This window comes from Psammomys obesus, unplaced genomic scaffold (genome assembly GCF_907164565.1).
Source record: "Psammomys obesus unplaced genomic scaffold, mPsaObe1.curated_primary_1811, whole genome shotgun sequence".
NCBI lineage: Eukaryota > Metazoa > Chordata > Mammalia > Rodentia > Muridae > Psammomys > Psammomys obesus.
Genome location: NW_026596039.1, coordinates 24,026,956 through 24,052,023, shown reverse-complemented (window position 1 = coordinate 24,052,023; position 25,068 = coordinate 24,026,956). Strand labels below are relative to the sequence as shown.

Here is a 25,068-nt window from a genome sequence, read left to right as displayed (position 1 = left end):
TTTCTGGAACCATTTGCTTGAAAGACATTTTTCCAGCCCTTTACTCTGAGGTAGTGTTTATCTTTGTTGCATAGGTGTGTTTCTTGGATGCAACAGAATAATGGATCCTGTTTCTGCAACCATTCTGTTAGTCTGTGTCTTTTAATTGGGGAGTTGAGTCCGTTGATGTTGATAGAAACTAGTGATCAACGATTGTTACTTACTTGAGATGTGGTGTTGGTGGTGTCACTGAGTTTCATTGCTTGTCTTCTTTTGGTTTTTTTGTTGTGTAGTTATCTATTTCCTCTGTTTCCTTCAATGTAGTTGTTTTCTTTGGTTTGGAGTTTCCCTTCTAGTAACTTCTGTAGAGCTGGGTTACTGTGTAGATATTGTTTAAATTTGGTTTTGTCTTGGAATATCTTGAATTCTCCGTCTATGTTGATTGAAAATTTTGCTGGGTATAGTAGTCTGGGTTGGAATCTGTGGTCCCTTAAGGACTGTATGATTTCTGTCCAGGCCCTTCTGGCTTTCATAGTTTCTGTTGAGAAATCTGGTGTGATTCTAATGGGTCTACCTTCATATGTTACTTGGCCTTTTTTCCTTGCTGCTTTTAGAATTTTTTTTGTTTGTTTTGTAGATTCAGTGTTTTGACTATGATGTGACATGAAGAATTTCTTTTCTGGTCTAGTCTACTTGGTGTTCTGTAGGCCTCTTGTATGTTTATGGCCATCTCCTTTAAGTTGGGAAAGTTTTCTTCTATAATTTTCTTGAGAATATTTTCCGGACCTTTGAGCCTGATGTCTTCTTTTTCTTCTACTCCTATTATTCTTAGGTTTTGTCTTTTCATGGTGTCCTTGATTTCTTGGATGTTTTGTGTTTGGAACTTTTCTGATTTTATTTTTTCTTTGAGAGACGTGTCAATTTCCGCAAGTGTATCTTCAGCTCCTGAGATTCTTTCTTCCATCTCTTGTATTCTGTTGGTGATGCTTACCTTTGTAGTGCCTGATCTTTTCTCTATGTTCCCCAGCTCCTGGTTTTTCTCTATTTGTGTTTTCTTTATTGATTCTAATTCTGTTTTCATGTCTTGTACCATTTCCTTCATCTGTTTGAATGTGGACTCCTGCTTTTCAATGATAGCTTCTATTTTTTTGTCCGTTTCCTCTCTATGTATCACTAATTGTACCTCTACTTCTTTGGGTATAATTGCCTGTATTTCTATGAGAGCTTTGTTTATTTCTTTATTTGCCTTCATTTGTGTGGACATTTCTTTGAGAGCTTTGTGCATTTCTTCTCTGTTTGCCTCAATTTTCGTGGTCATTTCTCTGAGAGCATGATTTGTTTCCTCTTGTTAGTCTCGATTTCTTTGGTTATTTCTCTGAGGGCTATGTTCATTTCATGTTTATGGGCCTCTAATAGCTGGAGAAACATAGTTTTGAGGTCGTTTTCTTGTATATCTAGTGGATTGAAGTGTCCATTTTTTTGTGGGATTGCTGGTGAGGTCATTATGTCCTGATTTTTGTTGGGAGTGTTCTTACGTCTGCCTCTAGCCATCTGGTTATTTATAATCTTCACTGGTTGTTCCTCGAGATTGTAGTTTGGGCTATGATCCTCTCTTTCTGTTTTCTGGACTGTTTTTTCAGGAAGATGAGAGAGGTTCACTGCTTTGGAAGTGTGCACTGTGTTTTCAGTTTTGCCTAAGTAAGGAATGTGACGCTGGCACTATTAGTGTGCGCTTTTAGTGGGCGCAGTGTGCATGTGCGGATTCTCTGACTATTGCAGTGGCCTGCAAGCCACTATTACGCAGTTCTGACTGAGATCCAGGGATTGTTTGCCTGGATTACCCTGGTGGACCAGCAAGGCAGAGGCTTCAGTGTTGGGGTCGCTATCCTAAAAATCACTATGATGCCCACACTAGGGGTGTGGGTGGCAGGGATCTCGTCTGGTTGCTTCTGTGGAGAGGCCCTGGGTCTGGGGCAATCTCTCCCTAGAAGGCTCACTCACTCTCTTGCAGGACCAGTTGGAATGCACAGGAGTTCCCCTTGCTCACTACTCTCTGTTTTGGTCCTGCTGCGGAAGTGCACGGGTAGGCTAACAGTCAGCTCTGTGACACTGTGGCCGCAGGACTCGGTGTCCACCTTTCCTGTGTGCTGCCTCTTTGTCCTTTCCCTCTGCCAGGAGGAGTTATGTTGACTGGTCCCTGGGTGGCGCGGGAAAGAGTTAGGATGAGTGTACTCAATCCCAGATCCCGGGCCCAGATCTCTCTGCCAGAAGCAGCCTAGCGGTAGAATCTATGTTTGCTGATCCCAAGCGAGTACCAGCTAGAGCTTGGGTTTCTCTGCTAGGGGCCGCTGGGTGAGCTGGAGAGAGGGTGCTGTGTCCTTGGCAGGCTGCCTCTCTGTCCTTCCCCTCTGATCTTCTCCTCTGCTAGGGCAAGCTTATGGAGGTGCTCTCAGGGGAGTGCCAGCAGGGGTTGGGGCTTCTCAGTCAGATCCTGAGCCCTGAGCAGGCGTTTCTCTGCCAGGGGTCGGGGGTGTGGGCGCCGGTGATAGAACTTGCTGTTAGACCTTATTGCGTTGGACCCAGGAGAATCTCAGGACATGTAGAATGACCACAGTCCCAGATCCCGAGCTGTAGTTTGTTTGCTAGGAGCGGCCAGCAGCACTGGAGTTCCGGCACTGTGAAGCCGCTGTGTGCCTCTTTATCCTTCCACTCCACTGCGGCAGGGTGATGGCGGTGTTTGGGGGAGTGCCCGAAAGGATTGGGTTTTCTCAGCCCCGATCTCGGGTTGGGGTACAGACAATGTGGTCTGTGGCAGATTCTGCTGGATGCCTCCTGCCTCCTCCGAAGAGGGATTAGGGATTTTGAGCTGGGCGCGCAGCTGCTATCCGCCCGCGGCAGGAGCTCAGTTGTGATGGCGGCAGGTACCCGCCGTGGTCAGAGAGACCTTCCAGGGAAAGACTGGGTGACCGGTGACCAGTCTGGCAACTTTCCTTCCCAGTGGGGTTTTTTGCGACTGGGACTCCCAGCCTCAGGCATCCTTGTGGCCACCAATCAGCCTGGGAAACTGATCGGGACAAGCAGGCTTGCGGCACCAGCCTGGAGACCCAAAGCCCGAGTTAGCCGGGTTCTCTTCTGGGTTCTGGCTGGGCAGCCGAGAGTGGACCCGACCGCTTCCCACGCCGTGGGAGTCTCCCCTCACCTGGGAAACACGATCAATCGCTGTTGTTTTAGGGCCCTGAGTTAAGTCTCCTGGTCGCTGCATGGAGTGTGTTGTCCTGCTTCTCAGACACGATGTTCTCCAGGTGCCGCCATCTTGGCCCCTGAGTAATTTCATGTAGATTTGAAGACTGAACAATACAGTTTTGAATGACAATGGATCACTGGAGAAGTCAGTAGGGAAAAGTAGAAATTTCTGTCATCAGATGATAATGGCTGTGATAACTTCTACATCTTCATGAAAACTTGTAGTGATTACCCAGACTGTAAAATTTTCTTTCTAATGTAGTTCAACTTTGGAAAGTGCATGTTGTCACACAGAGACTGCACTCTTATTTAGTTGGCTTAATCATCATGAGATCCACTTGTATCTGGGAGAGTGAAGTTTTCCTTGGAGTGCATCAAAATGATGCATAGTAAACAAGGTCATTGATGCCATGGATGACAAGCTGGTCAATGCCATTGGGAGGAAGAGTCCTCTTACCCTGTCCCTTATTTGGTGATGGTTCCTGCTAGGCAGCCATTCCAAGACACTTTGTGCCTGTGATGCTTCATTTCTGTGGGATTCACACTGCTTGAAGAAAGATTCACAGAGCTCAACACTCAAGTGAGAGGGAGGTATGGCAACCTTCTCAATGTTTCTCTCTTCTCCCCTGGTCTCTTTCATGCCACTCACACTATCTTCCACTAGTCTACCTTACACATTGGGATTGTTTTTCAGATTTATTTGTTTTCCTTTTTTCTGCCAATTTAGTATAACTCCTTTCTTACCTTTCTGTACAATAGTTCTCTTGGCCTCCATGAATACATTTTCATTTTTATCCATGTATTTTATGTCTATAGGAGTTTGCCTATATGTATGTCTGTGAACCACATGAGTACTGTGCTCCAGGAAACCAGCAGAAGGTGTCAGATCTGCTGAAACTGGTGTTACAGTCAGTTATGAGCCTCCATGTGGTGATCAGAATCAACCCAGGTTCCCTGGAACACCAGCCAGTGCTCTTTTCACTGAGCCATCTCAAGCCCCCATTTTCCTTTGCTGTAATTTTGCATCTTCTCTAGTCAGTGATTCAGTCTCTTGAGAACAATGTTCATCAATGAAATTTCACAATTCTTTCTACAACATGATTGAGGTAATTCTCATATAGTGTGTGCAGTGCTGTAAAGACTCATTTTTCTGATGTTCATTTTTTCATTCCGGTGTGTGCTCATCATCACTAGCACAAGGGATCTTTGTCCTCTTGATTGTACTTGATGTGTTTGCATTGGTGTAAATCGGTGAATCTTTTACCTCTTAGCTAGAATGTGGAGATTTTAATTTTTCCTTGTATATGTCAATATGCTGATAGTTTCATTCAGAGAAAAAAAAAGGAACAATTCCAATTTTCCTTTCAGTAAAGTTCAAATACCCTGTTTCAACTGTCAACTGTATTTTGTAGACTGTGAATATGATTGAATTTAAAGTGTGATTGTTATTTTCAATGTCTTACATGCATTTTATACAAATGGATAGCTCATTGGTCTGTTTTTGGAAATCATATGTGTCTTTGTTATGGTTTAAGTTTTTATTGTAATTTTTCTTTATTCTTGAGAATTTCACACATGAATACAATTAAAGATTATAATGTTTATTTGAAATTTATCACACATTTTACATCTGCATAGTCAGTTCCTTTTTTCTTTCATTTTTTTTCAATATGTCTGTTCATCAGTATTCAAACTTCATTTCCTTGAATGTCAAAAATAGTGCATGCTAATTTTTTGTGATTCCATTGTTCATTGATAGCATCTTCCTGTGCTAATCATAGTGTGAGTCTGTTCCATTTATGTTCAGATTTACCCAGATTTCTTGTTTTTTGCAGGAAAAAATACTAATGACATGGGTAGTGGAGGGAATTTTCACGACTGTGCTGGGTGAGACAAAAATGAAAAGTTAGAGCATTGAAGGGTAGATACTGAGCAAGAAGAAAAGATGAGTGAAAACAATTTTCTGGTGAATAGTGAAGAGAAAGGCTATAATTCGAGGTAAAACTTGGAAAGATGTGAGTGAGGCCAAAGAAATAAATGTGAATCTAAAGATGAGATTCAGCGGAGATGAGATGATGTGTTTTCAAAGTTTAGAAGTTGGTGGGTGCTGTTTAACTATATAGAATAAAAGGATAGCAAACAATGGAGAGTCATGAGACAGTAATTGAAAAGCTGATATGAGGAATAACTCGGATTATGGAAGAGCAATATTTTAATATGGTAAAATTCTTTAAGTAATTTGAAATTTGTTCCCTCACACTAAATTATCTTGACTATCAAAGCTGAGATTTATGGTGCATAAAGAGAATTCAGACTGGAATACTCGGAAAAATATAATAGACGCCCACCAAAGAATAAAGGTTTGTATTTCAGGTGACAGAAATAAGTCGATCAATTGGGGAATGAGTCTAAAATCAACATACAGTAAAATTTCCCCAAATACACAGAACATGTGAAATTCCAGGTCAAATTTCATGTCTTTGTCATTCTCTAAGCAACTGTGAACCTGAAAAACCTTCATCTATGGCAAAAATACCGAAGAATTCAATAACAAAATGTATAAGTCATTGTTAGAATTGGTTTATTGATCAGAAACAGCTTGATTGAATTGCTCATGATATACACATGTGTTTGAAGATGTGCTCAACACTGTGCTATATGTAGTCTCACCCTTGCCTTTGTGTTCTGCATGTTGGCAGCTTAACTCCACACTGTCAGCAAAATAAATAAAAGAAAAGGAATTGGCTTAGAACATTGCTGGTTAGTGGGTAGAATGGAATGAGAGGCAAAGAGTCCCACATGGAAAGTTTAAGTACTTAGTCATCACTAAGCTGACAGAAACATTAGTCCAACAAAACACACAAAGCACACATTAGGATGTATGTGGCAGAAATAAATGTTATGAACATTAGAACATTCTCACCTACCTTAAAGAAAAAAATATTGACTGGTGAATAAAACTTCCTTGGGACTTAAGGGAAATCTCAACAGTTAAAAACTACTGACTGCTCCTGCAGGGTGTCAGGATTTGATTCCAAGGCATGCATATAGTACACAGACATGCAGACAAAATCCATAAAATATATAATTTTTAAGTCTTCATAACATGCAAATTTAGTTTTCACATAGGTCAACATCTTTCTTACTGACATAAGATAATTCAGGGTGTTTGGGTGCATTCAACCTGCTTTCTAACACTTTATTCTATCTTCTAAGATGGTCAAGAGTTCCAGGAATGCAGTTGCAAACTGTTGTCTCTGGACCTATCACAGAAAGGAGTTGGACTTTTCTCCAGGCAGTGGTGGTGTACACCTTTAATCACAGCACTTGGGAGGCAGAGATAGGTGGATCTCTGGGAGTTTGAGCACAGCCTGGTCTACAGAGCGAGTTCCAGCCAGGGCTACACAAGGAAATCTTGTCTCAAAAATACAAAAAGGAAATAAAGGAAGAAAGAACAAAAAACCAAAGAAGAAGGAAAGGAAGGAAGAAAAGAAGGAAGGAAGGAAAGAAGGAAGGAAGAAGAGAGGGAACGGAGGGAGGGAGAGAAGGGAGGAAGGAAAGAGAAAAAGAAGGAAGGAGAGAGAAAAAGGAAGGTGTTGGATATTCCATCACCTCTCTGTGCTGATGAGCTGTCGTTCAGTATATTTTTCCCACAAATGGCATTTTAAAAGTAGCTTTATAATACAGTCCATTTATTTTTCACTCTAAACCTAACAAGTCTGATAGGCGGTAACATCCATCATGCTTCCAAGTGACAGCTTCTTGGGGATCTTTCTCGTATCACAGTTATGTATTGGTATCATAGGTAACTCATCACTGTTCATTTTATACTTATATAGTTAATTCTTTAAGCCTCATTTTATGAAGTTGATAGATTCAGTTTTCATGCACCTGACAATAGTAAATATGCTGTTGATCATATTCCCATTAATACCAGATATCATGGCGTCCTTTGGAGTACCTAATTTTCTGGATGATATTGGTTGTAAGGCAGTTTTGTTTGTAACCAGAGTCTTCCAGGGTCTGTCCATCTGCACCACCTGTGTTGTAAGCACATGTCAAATCAGCACCATCATTCCTAGTAATTCTAAGTGGGCATGGCTTAAGCCTAAACTCTCTACATGGATTTTTTTTCTCAGTACTTTGCTCCTGGCTCATTAACCTGCTCATCTATGTACATATGATTGATTTACTAATAGCCAAAGCCAATTCTTCTCATGTTGGTAATGGGTATTTGCATGCTTACTGTCAAAACAAGAACCTTGGGGACCCCAACTCATGGATATTTATGAGTGTCATATTCATTCACGATCTCTTCTTTGTGGCCATCATGAGTTGAACCAGCCTCTACAAGGTAACTTTCCTCTACAGATACCACAAGAGAGCCCAGCACCTCCACAGCCTAAGCCTCTCCCCCCAGCCATCTCCTGAAAGCAAAGCCACTCACCACATCCTGTTTCTGATGAGCTGCTTTGTGTTCATTTATTGGATGAACAACTCCATCATCCTTTATGGCTTTTATGCACAAACAAAAATTCCAAGGTTGGAGAGAATTAATGCAATTTTACCAACATGCTACTCAACCATCTGCCCTTTTCTATTAATGAGAAATAACAAAATTATTTTGCAATTCACATATTCCTTTTCTGTATTGAGAATGACCTGTTTCAAAGTACACCTTGTTGCTGAATTGAAACCCACACATCCCCATCCTTAGGAGATGATATAGTATACTGATTGACGGAAGTATTTCCAAGGCATAAAGAATTTGAATGTGTACCTTGAATACCTGATAGGGTCTTGTCATAATTCAGATAATCTGTACACTACTAAATATCAGGTAGTTAGCATTTTTTCTTGAATACGACGTCATGTACATAATTTTGATAATTTAAACATTTACTATCCACTCAAATTATGACACAGAAGACAAAATGAATTTTAAGCACTTTAAATCTTATCTTATTTCTTGATTTTTTTGCTGTTAAAATACTTCTATTCACAAAACTTCAACACCTTTTGGAGCTTGGTTTATGTTTTATGGATTGTTTTGTTTTAAGGAACACTTTTTATTTTTTTTTCTTTTTAATTATATTTTTATTTTTTTTAATAAAAATATAACTATACCATTTCCCCACTTCTCTTTCCTCCCTCTCACTCAATCCATATCCATTATCTTTTCCTCAAATTCTTAGCCTCCTTTTCTTTAATTGTTCTTTTTTTTATTAATTACACTTTATTCATTTTGTATCCCCCCATAAGCCCCTCCCTCCTCCCCTGCCGATCCCACCCTCCCTCCCCTTTCTGCATGCATGCCACTCCCCAAGTCCACTGATAGGGGAGGTTCTCCTCTTCTTTCTGATCTTAGTCTATCAGTTCTCATCAAAAGTGGCTGTATTGTCCTCTACTGTGGCCTGGTAAGGCTGCTCCCCCCTCAGGGGGAAGTGATCAACGAGCAGGCCAATCAGATTATGTCAGAGGCAGTCCCTCTTCCCATTACTATGTAACCCACTTGGACACTGAACTGCCATGGGCTACACCTGTGCAGGGGTTCCAGGTCATCTCCACGAATAGTCCTTGGTTGGAGTACGATTTTCTGGGAAGTTCCCTGTGTTCAAATTATCTTGTTCTGTTGCTCTCCTTGTGGAGTTCCCGTCCCCTCCAGCTCTTACTATTTCCCGCTTCTTACATAAAATTCCATTCACTCTGCCCATCAGTTGGCCATCAGGCTCAGCATCTGCTTTGACAGTCTATACTGCAGAAGCTTTCAGAGGCCCTCTGTGGCAGGTTTCAAGGTTCACTGTTTTTATTTTTATTTTGAAAGATCTAAGCACTTTCGTTGTACTGTGTTTAAATATTTCAAGTAATTATTTAATAATAATAAAAATCAAACACTGTTCTTTTAACATTAAACTACTTTTTTTAACAGAAGTAGAGCCAAAGGATTTTTTTTGTTTTGTTTTGTTTTGTTTACTACAGATATACAAACTAGTGCACAGAAAACTTGGAGAGTGGCATGGGAGGAGATGAAGGAGGAAAGATGGGATTGAGAGTGAATAAGGGTGGGGTTACAGCTGGGATAAAATGTAATTAATGTAAAAAAATAAAAATTTAATTAAAAAATTGCATTCCATATTTATCTGCATTAAGAACCTTTGTGCTGATTACTACAAATGACTTTAATCATAACAAAGTTAGTTTAGGTTTTTTTTTCTGTTTTATAAAATTTATTTATTTTTTATTAATTACAGTTTATTCGCTTTGTATCACAGCTGTAGCCCCTCCTTCATTTCCTTCCAGTCCTACCCATCATTCCTCTTCTTCTCCTATGCCTCTGCTCCAGTCCACTGATAGGGGAGGTCCTCCTCCCTTTCCATCTGACCCTAGTCTATCAGGTCTCATCAGGACTGGATACATTGTCTTCCTCTGTGGCCTGGTAAGGCTGCTCCCACATCATGGGGAGGTGATCAAAGAGCTAGCCATTGAGTTCATGTCAGAGACAGTCCTGTTCCTATTAGTAGGAAAGCCTCTTGGACACTGAGCTGCCATAGGCTACATCTGTGCAGGTATTCTAGGTTAGCTCCATGCATGGTCCTTGTTTGGGGTATAAGGAAGACCTTTCAACTACTGAACAAATAAATTTTCCAAACTTGATTATCCACTACCTCAAATACTGACACGGGACTCTTTGGTGGTGTAACTGGCAGTTTTCCAGTGGCTGTCCTTGTACTACAGCTGACTTTGAGTCATGTATAATTTTTTTCCTATTTTAGTATGTTTTGAAGTGTTTCTTTTATTTTTAAATTTTTATATAATTACAGCATTTACCCTTCCTTTTCCTCCTTCCAGACCTTTCTGGGTATACCTATTTTGCCCTCTTTCAAATTCATGGCATCTGTTTAAATTAATTCTTATTATTTATTTTTGGGACTAGGATCCTAAATACATGAATACTACCTGCTCAGTCTTTATGATGTTAATTGTATGTATGTATTCAGGGATGACCAGTTGTATTAAATTACTAATTGTGATCAATTGGTGTGCTCTTTCCTGGGGAAGACCATTTCTCTTGCTCTCGACATTCCTTAGTTGCCTGTAGATCTTTTTGTAATGTTGAGGCCAACTAAAGTGTTGTCTTCACTCTATATCAAGAAAACTTCTCTTCGCAACAGACAGAGATTATTACAGAAATCAGCAACCAACCACAATATGGAGTAGTGAAACCCAGTCCCAATGGATGTGTCAACAATGCAGCTCCAGCCCCTAAAACTCAAGGAACATTGACAAACAGGGTGACAGAAAGATTACAAGAATCAGAGGATCAGGGAATCTGCTGTGTGATTCAACCAGGGATGTCAAAGCTAAACCACAAGATTATCATCAACATAAGCACTTAATTTTACTATTTATTTATCCATCTATTTATTTATTTATTTATTTATTTATTTATCTATCTATCTATCTATTTATATTTTTGAGGCAGGGTTTCTCTGTGGAGTTCTGACTCTCCTGAAATTCTCTTTGTATACAGAGGGGTCTCATACTCACAGAGATTCACCTACCTCTGCCTTTCTAGTGTTAGGTTTAAGGCATGTGCCATCAATAAAATTATATCACTTTCCCACCTAATTTTTCTTCCTCCAGACCCTTCCATCTATGCTCCCTCAAAATCCTCACTCTCATGTTCCCCAAAATCTCAAGTTGATATCCCCCTTTTCTCTTAGCATTACTGTTATTTACACATATATTGAGTCCATATATGTGTATATGCCACAATATAAGCAAATACAATCTGCTGAATATGTTTCTGTTCTTTGTGTGTATAATGTTTTAGGTACGACAACTCTGCATTGGATAACAAATAAGGGAGTTCCTAATTATCCTTCTTCCAGCAGTCATTAGTTGAATGTAATTCTTTGTCTAAGAGTGGTACCCCATGAGACTTTTGCCCTTCCATGTTAATGTCTCCATTGATATTAAAATTGTTCCACTCTTATTGTATAGCCATTTCTAGGATGGATTCTTTTACAGCAGACTTACTGGTGTAACTGGGTCTGATAATCTTTTCTCCACCTCTCCTGAAATGTTCCCGAGCCATAACACAGGAGCTATGATATGGTTGTAGCCATAGGAGCCAGGCTCCCCACAGTCTGTTGATCTTTGCATTGTATCTAGTTGTGGTTTTCTGGGATGGCCCCCATTGGATCTGAGCATTTGGAACTGAAAGACAAAGATGAGACGGAACATGCATTTGTCTTTCTGGATCTGGTCACCCATATTACTGTAATGAATCTACCACACAAGACCCAACATAAAAGAGAACTTCAGACATATCTCCCTTATGAACACTGATGCAAAAATACAACAAAATACTTGCAAAACAAATCCAAGAACACATAAAAGATATCAGACATCATGACCAAGTCCATTGATAGTATCTTCCTGTGCTAATCATAGTGTGAGTGTATTCCATTTATGTTCAGATGGCAATCTGGTACCTTACCCGGATTTCTTGTTTTTTTGCAGGAAAAAATACTAATGACATGGCTAGTAGAGGGAATTTTCAAGACCGTACTGGATGAGAAAAGAATGAAAAGTTAGAGCATTGAAGGGTAGTTGCAGATAAAGAAGAAAAGATGAGTGAAAAACAAATTTCTGGTGAATAGTGAAGAGGCAGTCTATGAATCTCGGGTAAAACTTGGAAATATGTGAGTGAGGCCAAAGAAATAAATGCGAGTCTAAAGAAGCCATTATGCACAGTGGAATGAGATGATGTGTTTTCAAAGTTTAGAAGTTGGTGGGTGCTGTTTAACTATATAGAATAAAATGGTGGCAGACAATGACAAGTCATGAAATTGATAAGCTGATATGAGGAAAAATTGAAATTATGAAAGTACAATATCTCAGCGTGGTCAAAAACATTTAAGTAATTTGAATGTTGCTCCCTCACACTAAAATACCTTGATTGAAAAAGGTAGAGATTTATGGTGCATAAAGAGAATTCAGACTGGAATACTGGGAAAAGTATAATAGGCATCCACCAAAGAACAAAGGTTTGTATTTCAGGTGACAGAAATAAGTATATCAGTGGAGGAATGAGTCTAAAGTCAACATACAGTAAAACTTCACAAAATCCACTAAACATGGGTGGCATAACAAGGTTATGAAATTCAAGGACAAATTTCATGTCATTGTTATTTTCTAAGCAACTGCGGACCTGAGAACCCTGCATCTGTAGCAGGAATACAGAAGAATTCAGATGTTGCAGTAACAAAATATATGTCTTTGTTAGAGTGGATTTTTTCATCAGATTAAGCCTGATTGCTTTGCTCACCATATGTCACAGAAAACACATGTACCTGAAGATGTGCTCAACACTGTGGGATCTGTAGTCTCACCCTTGCCTTTGTGTTCTGCATGTTGGCAGCTCAACTCCACACTGTCAGCAAAATAAATGAAAGGAAAGGAAATGGCTTAGAACATTGCTGGTTAGTGGGTAGAATGGAATGAGAGGCAAAGAGTGTAAGTAAGTCTAAGTACTTAGTAATCACTAAGCTGACAAAAAACCATGTTTCCTCTATTATCCTCTTTATCAGCATAGATGTAAGGTCATCTTCTTGAATTTCAATTATGCTGGGGTGTCCAGGGCTGCTTGCCCCTGGATGGCTGGGTTCTGGAGATGCCATATTGCTCTGTCTTTTGTTGTTTGAGCTTTTATGCTGACCTCTACCCATTGGGCTGATTTAGGTGTTGGCTGTTGGTTTCTGGTGCTTCCTGGAATCCTGGGGTAGGGAGAATCCCCTTGGCAGGAAGATGATTTTTCCTGAAGGAGGCCTTCTCTGCTTTTTGGGTTTGGTCACTGTATGGCCAGTGTTTCTCAGGAATTACCACTGCTCACCTCAGGCATATAGACCTGAGTAGTAGCTGTGATCTTTGTTAGTCAGGGTGACTCTCCTTTGCTGCTGGGTTTCTCCTTCTGAATTTAGTGAGCTGCTGCTGTTGTTACACTGTTTTCCAGGTATAGCCCTCTTGAAGAACCTGCTGATTCCCTAGCTGTGGGGTTTTCTCCCAACAGGGAAACTCAGTCTGGTACCCTGAGGCACACAGTTCTGTCTGGAAGGTGAGTCAAGTGCACAGCAAGTCTCTGGGCCAGAGGCTGAGTGCTCTTCTCTGGGCCAGATACTGTGCACCCAGGTTTAAGATGGCAGCTGAGCTCTCCGCTCTGCTGCAGAGACTGGGTGCCTCACTTTGGTCCGGAGGCTGTGTGTCCCAGTCCTGGATGGCTGCTGGGGGTACTGCAGGAGGCTGTGTGCTCCGATCTGGGGCAGCGAGTGTACCCGCTGGTCCCCAGGACCTTTTACAGGGATTGACTGGGTGACCTGAGGTCGTCCCAATTGATTTCCACACTGTAGGTTTTCCTCTCAGCTGGCAATCACAAACCCTGGTGTTTTAGGTCCCAGAGTTCAGTCTCCTGGTCGCTGTGCCAACACTGCTGTCCTGCTCCTCAGACACAGTGTCCTCCCGGCACTGCCATCTTGCCAAACTCCTTTTTAAATTAATCCTTTTTATTTATGTGGGAGGTCAGGATCCTTAATACATGAATACTACCTGTTCAGTCTTCATGATGTTAATTTTTTAAATTTATTTCTTCTTTTTTTAATTTTATGTACTTTAGTGTGAAGGTGTCAGATCCCCTGGAATTGGCGTTATAGTTGTGAGCTGCCATGTGGTTGCTGGGAATTGAACCTGGGTCCTTTGAAAGAGCAGACAGTGCTCTTAACCACTGAGCCATCTCTCCAGCCCCTATGACGTTAATTTTATGTATATATTCAGGAATGACCATTTGTACTGAATTACCAATTGTGGTCAATTGGTGTGCTTTTCCCCAGAGAAGACCATTTCTCTTGCTCTTGACATTCCTTAGTTTTTTCTAGGTCTTTGTGTAATGCTGAGGCCTCCTAAAGTGTAGTCCTCACTCTATATCAAGGAAACTTCCCTTTGCATTAGACAGAGACCAATACAGAAAACAGCAACCAACCAAAATATGGAATAGTGAAACCCAGTGCCAATGGATGTGTCAACAATGCAGCTCCAGCCCCTAAAACTCAAAGAACATTAATGAGCTTTGGGCAGAGTACAGGAAATTTCATGAAAGAAGGGGGAGATGAAAGACCTGGAGGGAACAGGAGCTCTACAAGGAGAGCAACAGAACCAAAAAATATGGAACTGGGGTCTTTTCTAAAACTGATACTCCAACCAAGGACCATGCATGGAGATAACCTAGAACCCCTGCACAGATGTAGCCTGTGGAGAGCTTCTTGTTTGTCAGGCTGTTTTATTATTGAGCTCTCAGCGGAAAACATGTTTTCACCCTGGCCTTTACCTGGAGACAAGGATAGCCAGGATGTTTTGCCAAGTTTACTTCCTTTTTCCTGTGTGAGAATCACACAGACAGGTGGTCAAGGTAGGTTGACTCCTCCAGGAACCCCTTCATTTTATTGAGGTGTTTTGCTCTGACTATAAAAAAGAACTGTAAAATAAACCAGTGGGAGAGTTTCTACTGGCAGCCCTCTCTAACAGATCCCATGTGTAGCATTTGTTTTGTTTTGTTTTAATTTTTTTTCAATCCTCATTCCCCAATCAGGAACTGTTCTGCTCTGCTGGTGGGCTCCAGCAGTTATGGCAGCTCAGTCTCCAAGTGGTTCCCTAGTAAGGAGTACAGGGGCTGTCTCTGACATGAACTCAGTGGCTGGCTCTTTGATCACCTCTCCCTGATTGGGGAGGGGGGCAGCCTTAACAGGTCACAGAGGAAGACAATTCAGACAGTCCTGATGAGATCTGATAGGCTAGGGTCAAATGAAAGGGGAGGAGGACCTCTCCTGTCAGTGGACTGGGGAAGGGGCAGGGGAGGAGAAGAGGGAGTGAGGAGGGGAGGAGTGATGGGCTACAGCTGGGATACAATGTGAATAAATTATAATAAATTAAAAAATAAGTAAGATGCTGGGGACATAAAAAGTCCTGGAGAGATCAGGAATACGAGGTGCATACCTAAACACAAGAAAGACAATACACAGCAAGCCAATACCTAATATCAAGTTGAAGGAGAGAAACTTAAAACAATTCCACTAAAATCAGGGACAATACAGGATTGCCCACTCTCTCCATATCTATTCAGCACAGCACCTGAATTTCTCTCTTTTTTTCTTTAAAAAATATTTATTAGAGTAAATAACAATTTGTGAGACACTAAACCAAAGGCCAGGGCATCCCTTCAAAAGTGAGCCCTGTGTATAGACAGCATCTTCACAGTTCCTTACCACCAATAGCTACTCCTGGAGACTGGAGTACAATTTTCTTTCTAGAACTTCCTGTCTAGAACTAGTATTTCCCAACCGCATCTCTCTTCTGACAGGAGGAACATTTCCTTGAAAACTTTTCACATGGCAACTTCACACCAGCCAGCAGCTTCCTGTCCACAGAGCAGTTAGGGGCAAAGCAATCCCACTTCAGCCAAGGTAATTCTTGGAGAGGCCCTGCACTCAAGACAAACCTCTACACAGCCTTGAGAAGGATGACTAGTCCACAATGTAAGAAAATCTTCATCCATAAAGTCCAGAGTGGCCTCCGTTCTTTCTGCTGGGTGAGGCCTGCACACCCTTCCACTCATCTTTCTGGGGGCCTCACCCCCAAGCTCGACCTGGGCTGAATGGGAAGCAGCCTCTAGAGCCCACAGGGCCTCCCACCACTCTGCACCCATCTGAGCTCTGTAGTCCCAAACAGGGAATGCATCAGCTGTCCATCCAGGACAAGGGAGGTTTTTTTCACTGAGCAAGGTTCAGATTGCCCCAACAGCCTGCTTTTCTGCTTTGGGGTGGGTTTCTGCTCCAGCTGTTCCACATACCAAGCCAACTCCCATGCCAGCTGCTCTGCCCTGGCTGAGCCTCAGCTCTGGGAAGAAGGGGTGAGGGTCATTTAGGGCCAATTTCTTGGAGCTCCTTTTGTCTCCATTTGTTCCAGAGACCCTGTTCAGGGTTTTCTCTTTTTTTTTTTTATTTTTTTTTCTTCTTTGATACTGTGTTGCCTATGGGATATCACACTTGAACTTCTAACTAGAGTAATAAGACAACTAAAGGAGATCAAGGGGAAATAAATTGGACAGCAAGAAGTCAAAGTATTGCTGTTCACTGATGATATGATAGTATATATATTTGACACCAAAAATTCTCCCAGAGAACCCCTACATCTGATAAACACTATCTACAAAGTGGCTGGATACAAAATTAACTAAAATAAAAAAAATCAGTAGCCTTCCTTTATACAAAAGATAAACAGGCTGAGAAAGAAATTAAGGAAACAACCCTTCACAATAGCCACAAATTATATAAATATCTTGGTGTAACTTTAACCAAGTAAGTGAAAGAAAAGAATTTCAAGTCTTTCAAGAAAGACATTGAAAGAGATATCAGAAGATGGAAAGATCTCCCATGCTCATGGTCAGTAGGATTAACATAGTATGTTGTATTAAATGGTAATATTTACTATTGATATGTCTTTTAGTAAAGCTGTGGTTAATCCTAAACAGCCGTATAACCAAATCACCACAACAGAGACTAGGATTTATTTAGTTAACCTAGAACACAGTGCTGGGCAACAGTTACTCCATCCTAAACCTTTAAGCCCACATAGTTCCTACCTTTCAGATTCAACCATTATATTTGCTTTTAGTCATATCTTAGGTCCAGTTCGTTTCTCCATGTCATTCCAAGACCTCTCCTTCAGCTTCTCCTCTCCCAGCTTCTGCTCTTCTTCCCCTCTTACTCCTTTCTCTCCTCCTGCTCCTCCCCTGTCCCTCCTACTCTTCCTCTCCTCCTGCTTTCTTTCTCTCCTCCCACTCTGAACCAGGATGTCCCACCCTATCCTCTCCATTGCTCAACACTGTGGCTGGTTGTTTTAATTGAGAATTTAGAGAACAAATGGTGGCATGTTTACACAAACTTGAGACAGGTGATACTTAGAATAAGTATCACAATGCAATGTCCGAATTGAAACTAGATAGTGGGGGAGAGAAATCAGCATTTGAATAAACAAAGATAAGGTGTATACATTCCAAAAGAACATTATACCAACAATAGTAAAAATGGACATTTTACCCAAAAAAAATCTACAGATTCAATGCTATTCCCATCAAAATAACAACAAAATCCTTTACAGACTTTGGGAGAACAATTCTTAGCTTCATAAGGACACCACAAGAAGACTACAGAGTAAACTAACCTGGGCCTGGGGGGGGGGGTCTCACAGCCACTGAACCATCAACCAAAGAGCATGCACAGGCTCAACTTGGGCCCCTACACATATGTAGCAGATGTGCAGCTTGGTCTTCATGCGTGTCCCCTAACAATTGGAGCAGAAGTTGTCTCTGATGCTGTTGCCTGCTTTTGGATCCTTTTCTCCTGGATGGACTGTTTGTTTAGCCTCAACAGAAACAATGCACCTAGTCCTGCTATGACATGATGTGCCAAGGCAAGGCAAGTTGGTACCCAAGTGGGTCCTCCCATTCTTGTAAAAGAAGGGGAGGGGAAAGGGCTGTATAATGGTGAAAGTGAGAAGAGAGGAGGGGGTTGCAATAGGGCCATAAATTGAATAAACTAATTAGTGAAAAAGAGGATTCATTCATTTGTTTTTTTACTTCATGCATGTAAACCACCTTCAGAGGCAAGAGAGGACATTGAATACCTGGAACTGAGATTCTAGATGGTTGTGAACTGCCATGTCATTGCTGGGAACTGAAGCCAGTCTTCTGAACAGCAGCAAGTACTCTTAGCCACTGAGCCATCTTTCCAGCACCCACCATTTATTTTTTGTTTAGACGACCATGTCAAGGCCAAATGTTGAAAAGATTTGATGTGATTTGTAACCTAGTATCAAAAACAAAATTTGGCTCAGAGCTTGAAAATAAAAACTAGTTTACAGATTTAGAATTTTTAGTATTAACCACTCATTTAAATGAGTTAATCCTGTGTTTAAAAGAAAAAAAAAACTTATCAATGCAAGGCTTCAGACTTCAGAATATTCCAAAGGAAATGGAGCATAGAGCTTCCAAAAAGCAACATGAGGTGTAATTGTGTTTTAGTGAGTGTTTCTGTTGCTGTGATAAAACACCATGACTAAAAGCAACAAGGGAAGGATGGGGTTTATTTTGCTTACACGTCCATATCACTGTTCATTGTTGAGGGAAGTCAGGACGGTAACTCAAACAGGTCAAAACCTCAAAGCTTGCTCAGCCTCCTTTCATACAGAACTCAGGACCACCAGCCCAGGGTTGGCACCACCAATAGTGAGCTGGTGCGTTGTTTTCAAACAAAATCTCAAACATTTGACTTCACCGATAAAGACTCAGGAGCCAGATGCTGGGGTGAAAGCCTGGTAGCTCAGAGAGGCAGAGAAAACATCCAGTTGACCTTCCTACTCAAGTCATGTCCCAGAAGAAAAAAGCCTCCTTCTTCACACTGCCTGTAAAAACTCTTCAAACATGCAGCCACTCCTGATGGAATCTGATAGACTAAGATCAGAAGGAAGGAGAAGAGGACCTCCCCTATCAGTGGACTTGGAGATTTGTGAAGAAGGGGGAGGGAGGGTGGGATTGGCAGGGGAGGAGGGAGGGACTTATGGGGGAATACAAAGTGAATAAAGTGTAATTAATTAAAAAAAGAATAAAAAAAACTCTTCAAACTGAATGTCCCTCCTTAGTGTTAGGTTAGGACCAATTAATAAAAGATGAGGCTGTCAACAGATTTTCTATGCAAGAGGTTTATTAGGTGGATATGAAGAGAAGGAGAGCAGGACATGATGGAGAAAAAGAGGGGGGAAAGAGAGAGGAGGGGAAGAGAAAGGGGGTGCCCCGATAGAGAAGAGAGGACCAAGAGAGAGCAAGAGCAAGAGAGCGACCACATGTCAGGTAGTCCCTTTAAGGGGCAAGGTAGCCATGCCTTCCAAATGTGGCCACCTGGCCAGTGACACATGATGACATCCTAAGTTGCTAGGCAACCCAGAAGCAGGTTTAGTTCCAAAACCCTAACTTCACATACATCTCTCTACCCATCCTCTGGGCTTTCCCTCACTTTCTGTAATTTTTCCCTATGTTCACTGTCTGTCAACTGGATGCTTGCTCCACCTCGTGACTTATGGTCAACTTTATTTAATCTTATTTACAAAAAGAGATAGCTCTTGGATTAAAGGTGTAAGCTAGGACTGAGCCACGCCACAACTAAAAACGGGTTTTTTCCAGTACACAGTCTCGGGGTTCACAGTGTAATCCTGCAAACTTTTTCCCCTTTATGTCTAAATAAAAGACTCATTTTCTTTTTTTCTTTTTTTACTATTAATTACACTTTATTCATTTTGTATCCCCCCATAAGCCCCTCCCTCCTCCCCTCCCGATCCCATCCTCTCTCCCCCTTCTTCATGCATGCCCCTCCCCAAGACTCATTTTCTAATATCAATAAACTACATATTATCTGGTAAGTATTACATTCACAGTGTCCAGTTCATTTGTATTTGGCAACCTTGGAGAAAGTACTCTACTATCTATCCTATCTCGGTGAGTCCAAAGTTCTGTACCTAAATCACTTTTTATCATAACCTGCATTTGTCTGCCTAGAAAAATCTTTTTAGACCTTAAAACATTTTTTTAAAATCCTAAACAACTTAATTGTGAGACTATAACATAGCTTTAATATAGTTTACAGTGCCATCAGAGACCTGAGAAAAATAATACCTAAGTAAACAGGATGTGCAGAAACGAACAGCTTCCAAAACCATAGAAATGACAGAAACTGCTGGCTGCCTGCAGTCTCACCCAAGATCCCTCTGCACACTGGAGCACCTATCTCTTTAGCCTACTGGCCCAGAATAACTGACAGATTTTTTCCTATGAAAGAGGAATTATGAAGGATGTGTCTTTTTTTTTTTTTTTTTTTGGGAAAATTTAAAAGTTTATTTTTTTTTTTTTTTTTTTTTTTTTTTTTTTTTTGTGTGTGTGTGTGTGTGTGTGTGTGTGTTACTTTCACACAACTTGGGCAGCATACTGTCAGCAAGGGAAGGTTTTGCCCTGTGGCTAGCATACTTTTGAAGCAAACTCCTGAAGATTCTCCGATACCCATCATCTTCTTTTAAGTAGTATGGTTGCTGGTTGCTTCCAGGACCTAACACTTCTCATTGTAAAAAATGCCTTAAATTAATAAAATATCTCTAAATACCAGGTTCTGTAGATTTATGAGGTTGTTGAAGACCACCTATCTCTAGTATAACTGAATTGCTTGTTTCCAGCTATTCACTAACCTTTCAACCTAGGAAACATATTTCTGTGATTAACTAAACTAGTACCTATCAAGATCACAAGTGTGAGTGACTGACTTTTAACTTGCATTTCTTAGTTATCCTAAATAGTTTGTAACAGTAGATTTCAAAAGAACTAGAACTTTACATAGCATTTTTAAGAATTAGATAGGTATAATACCAAACTATAACCTTAATTTGGTGTCACTATACACAAATCTATGCCAATGTAAGATTTTTGGCTAGTAGTAGCTCCATAGTTTAGGAGTAGATTAAAAAATCAGCTGTATCTCTAATCTGTTCATCTACTGGTGCTAATCTTGCCTTTAAAAGTCTAATCATCTCTTTGCATGCTGAATTAGCATTTTCAAAGCCCAAAGATTTTATTAGTATTTTTCTGACTTCTAAATATAATACTATTCTATTTACAGCTGAAGTAAATCTTTGCAGAGATCAATGAAGGCTTTTTGGGGGGCTTGCATAATTTTAGTAAATTACTCAGACCCCTTTCCTCATTCTTCAACCTTATCCAAAGCTGCTAAACAACACAGTGCCAAGGTCTGATCACCAAATTCAAGACACCTTTGTAAATTAGCATATTGACCTTCACCTAGCAGTTGACCTTGGGAAATATTAATACCTCTTGCATTATGTTATTCTTCTATGGCCCTGGCTTTCTCTTCCCACCATGATGGCCATTGTAACTGAGGACCAGCTTCTAATATTGCTCTTACCAAATCTTTCCAGTCTATGGGGACTAATTCTGTTCTTAGTTGCCCATAAATTTAATAACTGCTTCACATGGGGTGAATGCATTAGATATGAAATGATTGCTACCTTAAATCTTCTCAAATCTAATATGTCTATAGTATTTGATTTAACCTCTTCACAACCTTGGCAGTGCCTTTCATCTGCTTGTAGTTTTTGTATGGTAACTAGATAAGCTAATGTCAATTTTCTAACAATCTTGGGACAACTCCTTTCAGTTTCAACATGTGGTGGCACAGCAGACTCTTGTTTAAATTCCTCTCTCTGTGTCTGAGTATTTTTCATATTTTCATTTACAGATCTTTCTAAGGCTTGTCTAAATTCCTCTGTCTCTGTCTCAGTATTTTTCTCATTTGCATTTATAACTTTATTGTATCTTATCAATCCACTATTCATGTTTTTCTTTTTTTCTGTATCTGTAAAGTTTTTTTTCTTTGAGCAGGTGCAGAAAAACACTACGGCTATTAAGAATAACATATAAAATACAAAATGGATAATAATTTTAATTGATATTGAGCCAATTTCAGTTAAGTAATTTAGCTTTTTGTTTTCTGCTTCTATTTTCAAGCCATCTAAAGTAGCATTACACAGGCTCCTAAAGCCTTTCATTATGGTATTTCCCACTGGAGAGATGACTCAGAGGTTAAGAGTATTGGATACTCTTCCAGAGGTCATGAGTTCAATTCCAAGCAACCGCATGGTGGCTCATAACCATCTATAATGAGATCTGGTGCTCTCTTCTGGCATGCAGATCTACATGCAGACAGAACATTGCATACATAATAAATAAATAAAACTTTAAAAAAAATTTTAAAAGGTTAGATATCCATAACTCTGTCCTTAAGGACTCCCCAGGTGACTTACCAAATCTGATGGCTTCTCAGTTTCTCTATAGCTGGAGCGATTTCTCTCTCTCTGTGGTCATGCCACATGTTGGAACACCAATATACTGTTTTTAAACAAAAGCACAAAAGTTTAATTTTACCAATAAGTACTAAGGAGCCAAATATTGGGGTGATAGCCTTCTATCTTAGAGATGCAGAGAAAGCACCCAGCTGACCATCATACTCAGCAGATGTCTCAAAAAGAAAAGCTCCTGCTCTTTCTCCAGCCTGTCTTTAAAAATCCTTCAAACTGAATGTGCCTCCTTACTACTTCCTATGCACTTCTCTATCCATCCTCTGGACTTCCTCTCATTCCCTATGGTGTTTTGCTATAATTATTCCCTGTCAATTTATTGTGCTGTCATCAAGCCCATGTTAATGTCTTACCCAATCCTGCCCCTTCTGTAGGTAACATAATAGTCTGATGATTTAGTTTCCAAGCCTCTCGGTGGAGGAAAAGAAAAGATTCTTGGGACTGGAGAGAAGACCTAACAGTAAAGAGCACTGAGTTCCCCTCCAGAAGACCAGTGTTCATTCTCCAGCACCCATGGTTCACAACCATCTGTAACTTCAGTTACAAGAAGTCTCACACTCTCTTCTGACCTTGCCAGGTACCTGCATGCATATGGGGCACAGATATACAAATAAAATAAATCTCTTTGCCAGTGAGCTTATTAATTATACAAACAACTTAACTGGGTGGTGTTCTAAGTCGAATAGCTCTTCTTTCTCTTGTAATTAGAGAGGTCAGGCTATTAAGGAGTAAGGCAATTATTGAGAGATAGCTGGTAATTGTTTTCTTGGTTGCTCATACATTTGGTTGAATTGTCTGATCATTTCTTTCTTCTATATAATTATCAGGTATTTGCAAGTTTGTCTGAGTTGGACACGATGACCCTTTTCTAGTTTTTGTTCTATCATCTTATCTTTTTTGAAACTGTTATTTTTATATGTACATATGTTTATCATTTAGAAGTATACCTACCTGTGACTGGCTTTATTTTCCACTTGCTTGGTATATTGACTTACATCCTTTTATTTTGAATCTTTTTGCTAGTGAGAATGTTAATTATACAAACAAGATGTTTGTATTAAGATTGTTAATTATACGATGTGTGTGTTTCTGTGGAGTAAAGAGGGCATGAAATTAGGACAATCCCTGAAGCTGAAGGTACAGATGAGTTTAACTCATGTGTGTGCCAGGAACTGACTCAGGTCTCTGGGGAAAGTGATCAGTGCTCTTCAGCACTAGAGATAACTCTGCTTCTGCGAAGTGTTTCTTTCCTGTACCATAATGGGCTATATTCTTTTCAGAGGAGTCACAGTGATGCAGGGATGTAATCCTAGCACTGTGGAGTAGAGAAAGGAGGACGAGGTGTTTAAGACCATTTTCTAGAATGAACTACATTACAGATGGTATCAAAAGATCAAGTGTCACTTTGCATGGCCTACTGTGGATCAGGCATATGACAATGAATACAAGGTAAGCAAACACTCTACCACCCGAGCCACACCCCCAGCCACTCTGCAGTTTTGACATCATTATGCATGTATGTATACTTAAGTATTACTCAAGGGAAATTTAATCAGTTTTTGTATACATACTTTGAAACTACATTAAAGAAGGAAGATAATAAAGTCAAGTAAATTCCTCTTCAGCTCTGAATGTCTCTGCCTGTACTAGGAAGTTCTCATCTACTCTTGTGATGCACAATGCCCTCAAAGTTCTACTCTTGTCTCCTAAAAACGTCAGAGATGGCTGGGTATGGTGATGCACACCTTTAATCCCAGCACTCAGGGAGGCAGAGGCAGGTGGATCTTTGTGAGTTTGAGGCCAGCCTGGTCTACAAAGGCTGCACAGAGAAATCTTGTCTCAAAAAAACAAACAAACAAAAAGGTCAGAGATGTACTGACCCATCTTAGTTCATTCTTCTTTTTCATTTTATTATATCTCTTCTTTATACATCATGAGCCCTGCTTGTTGCTAAGCTACATCTACAAAGGGCTCATTTTTATTCACTGTTATATGATTTCGATTTAGCCACTTCTCTAGAACACTCAACTGCTGGCCAATCCCGGTCAATGTGAGACAAAAATTCAGGGCTTTCACTATCTGGAATCACATCAAAGGCCTCTGTAGATTCAGCCTTTTATAGTCTGGGAAACATGAATGAGCAGAACCCTGAGCAGTTACCAGAACTTTATGTCACATCTCTATGTTCTAATGTCAGGAGCATTGCCATATTAGATATGAACATAGCTAGACTTTCATGGTTAAAGAAATAACCATTACTCACAAACAAGTGAAATGCCCAAGCCTTGTCAGATCAAAGGAGTGTTGAGAAGTAAAAACATACAACCCAGTGCTCAGAGCACTAAGGTGTGAGTGTCAAGAATTTAAGACACAGGAAATAGAGACACACACCTTGTGGAGGCAGGTAGATCTCTGTAAGTTTTGATGCCAACTCCAGGAGAGCTCCAGACAGCTGGGGGCATATAATGAGGATAAACAAAGAAAGAATTTCTAAAACAATGTGAATCTAGTTTTAAAAAAAAAAATAGCACACAAAGAAATGACCAAAATTTTAAAAAAGCACAAAATCTGAAGACATATGTCCTTCAAGAAAACATGTATGATGGGGCTAGAGAGATGGCTCAGTGGTTAAGATTGGTTGGTTTCTAGCAGAAGACTGAGTTTCACTCAAACACACATGGTGGCTCTTATGTATGTAACTGCACTTGCAGGGCATACAACAACCTTGTCAACTTCCTCCAGCACCAGGCATGCACTGGATGTCCATACACACAAACAGGCAAAAGCTCACATACATGAAGTAATTCTTTTTTGCATTTTTAT

At 40.4% G+C, this 25,068-nt stretch overlaps 1 pseudogene; it reads left to right on the top strand.

Annotated features, from left to right (window-relative positions):
• The first annotated feature begins 6,963 nt into the window (after window positions 1-6,963).
• LOC129687367 (vomeronasal type-1 receptor 4-like) lies at window positions 6,964-7,939 on the top strand (annotated as a pseudogene).
• The last annotated feature ends 17,129 nt before the right edge of the window (window positions 7,940-25,068 follow it).